The sequence below is a fragment of the Belonocnema kinseyi genome, chromosome 3 (assembly GCF_010883055.1).
Source record: "Belonocnema kinseyi isolate 2016_QV_RU_SX_M_011 chromosome 3, B_treatae_v1, whole genome shotgun sequence".
In the NCBI taxonomy this organism is placed as follows: domain Eukaryota; kingdom Metazoa; phylum Arthropoda; class Insecta; order Hymenoptera; family Cynipidae; genus Belonocnema; species Belonocnema kinseyi.
Genome location: NC_046659.1, coordinates 137,350,955 through 137,353,884, shown reverse-complemented (window position 1 = coordinate 137,353,884; position 2,930 = coordinate 137,350,955).

Genomic DNA, 2,930 nt, shown 5'->3' with positions numbered 1-2,930 from the left:
AATTCGTACTCTATTTAGAGATGAAAACTTTGAAAGAACTATGAAAGATGATGAGAAAGCAGCATGGTCTAGTTTTAAAGATGTATCAACAAAATTTTTTGGTAACACTAAAGACGTAAATTACAAAACTATTGTAAAAAAAATGGTAGGCAATTTTGAAAAACTGGGCTGCCTAATGAACTTGAAGCTTCATTTCCTTGATTCACATATTTATCAATTTCCCGAGAACAACGGGGACTTTAGTGAGGAGCAAGGAGAAAGGTTTCACCAAGACTTGAAGGAATTTGAACGCAGATTTCAAGGACGATGGGGTATAAATATGTTGGCAGATTACTGCTGGATGATGAAGAGAGAAACATCTTCAGAAAGAGGTCAAAAGCGTGTCAGAAATCCTTTACGCCGGTCATTTGTCGAGAAACGTGTGCGTAAGCGTAAAACACTTTGAAACTTTATTTAAAATATTTGTTTGGAAGACAAAAATAAAAATAGATATCGCCAATATCTAGTATCCAACATCTCACTATCGTAGTTGTGAAGTATTAGCGAAAATTCTACAAACTCATTTGATTAACCCATTAAAACTCTAAGGCACTTCTTAAAAGAAGCTAAAAATATTATAATGGAGTTCATGAATATCGCTATACATAGGTTCTAAGTCTTACTTTATGATCAAGGATCGAAAAAAGTTCTAGTTTTGTGTTTCATGTAGTGGAAAACCTGCAGAACAGTATCCAAAACATCGATTTTTTGAAAAAAATATCAATTTATCACGTTTATTGTCCACTTACGCCGACTAGGATTTGTTTTTTGAAAAAAATGACTTAAAATTCGTGATCAGCGACCTCAAAAACCTCCAGAAAAGTATTTTCAATGTTTATAAATCGGTTTAAAATCGTAAAACTTGATTTTAATGTCATTTTAATCAAATTTGAAGCAAATTTTCACTTTTCGGGATTTTCTGCCTTTTCATCGCCGTATGGTGGGTTGAAATTAAAAAAAAAAAATCAAAACATGGTTTTCGATGTATTTTTTCCCGCAGAATTCGATTCTGAAGTCAAAAAAATAAAATTTTTCTTTATTTTTTTTTATTTAAAAAAAAGCCATGAAAAAATCGTAAAAAATGAGGTTTTTCGATCAAAACCCCATAAAAAAGTCGCTGGAGCCTACTTTTTTATTGAAAATTCGGATTCAGCGTCGAAAAATACATAAGAATATATAGGTGTGGTCAATTGCACAGACACTTTTGTTTTTTTTGTGGACCTGTGCTTTTAACTGAAACATGGGCCAATTATGATTTATTTCCCTTTATTTTATATTGTACTGTGTTCTAGGTAATTAGGATTTTCCGGCTTCATTTCAAAGGCCATTGGCCAAGCCTAAACAAATATTTTATTTAATTTAGTTAAGTTAAACTGATCTTTAAGTGAGACCTCATACGATCAAAAATCCTTGAATTATTTAAAATTTGAAGTTACTACCCATGAATTGACTGAAAGAGCTATTCATTAAAAATAATGTACCATCCTCAATAGTGTTATGCATTGCATCTTTTTCTTGAGTTTCGACCTTCGATCGATGTATGAAAAAGTCTCCGGAAGGAAAGGTCATTTAAATAAAAATAAATTATCAAAGCGTGAAAAAGAGAGAATCTTTGCATGGGATCGATTAAAACAGAAGAAAGTTAACAATAACAAGTGAAGTCAGTAGGGATCAGTAAAACAAAAGAACAGTGACAAACAAAGACAATAAGTAAATATATAAAAATGAAGATGGAAAAAGATTATTTTTGAAACATCATTTCATTCGTTATCAAGAAGGATTAAAAGACAATATAAAAAGTAAGATAAAAGGTTAAAATAAAATTATTAACAATAGCAAGTGTCGTCAATGAATAAAAAAGACACTTGAAATTCTGTGCTGGTATTGAAAATAATTATGGATTTTGTTTTATGGTTATGAAATTGGAAATGACTTTTCCTTGCAGAGACTTTTTCATACAGTATTATATATTACTTTCGACTAGCTTAACACAGAAAAGGGTATGATTAGAAAGTCATAGGAAGATTAGTGAGCCAAGTACAACATAGTATATTTAACCCTTTGGAGTTTTTTGTGCATTTCTATATATCTCCGATGGGCGATATGCATAACAACTTTAAAAAATTGCTATTACATATATTAAAACTGATTACAATTACCACGCATTCAGAATTTTTATTTCTTATTCGATTATAGTGATAATAATGTTTGCATTAGGTAAAGAACCTACATACTTTATTATCAGAAGAAAGCTAATTAAATCTTGTTGACGATTTCAGCAGAACGTCCTGGCTTAAAAGATATCGTATTACTTCTTCTATGAAGTGTCGACATATTGGCAATTTTCATAATTCAGTAGGTTTTGTGGCAATGATAACTGGTAATTTTTACTATACATAGCTCTGATGAATATATTCAATCTTGCCCACTCATAATTTATAAAATCTTACTAAAATGACGGAGATCCATCTCGTACTGATGGCAGGATTTCGTGACGATTTGTGGAGTAGGCGGGATAGAATAACGCAGAGTATGATATACACACGTGAAATAAAAATGGGAATATTTTTTTTATATACTTGAAATACTTTCAGGAATTATGCTCATTAAATTGATTATTAAAGGTTAATTAGAATCTTAAATTTGATTTCAATCTCATTTAAATTTCTTTCATTTTAATTTAGCTAACTTGGATTGCACGACATTTCTATTTCAGGTTTGCTGACAATCGATTTGCCTTTTTACCCCCACAAAATTCTTAGGCGTCAAGGAGAGAGCATCATGATGGTGTTGTTGTTCCTGTTGGCTGAAATTTTAATTTTTTACTTCCCTTGATAAGGGTATTGTATGAGTGCCGAAACGTTGGTCATTATATTTGGAATTTTTTGTAG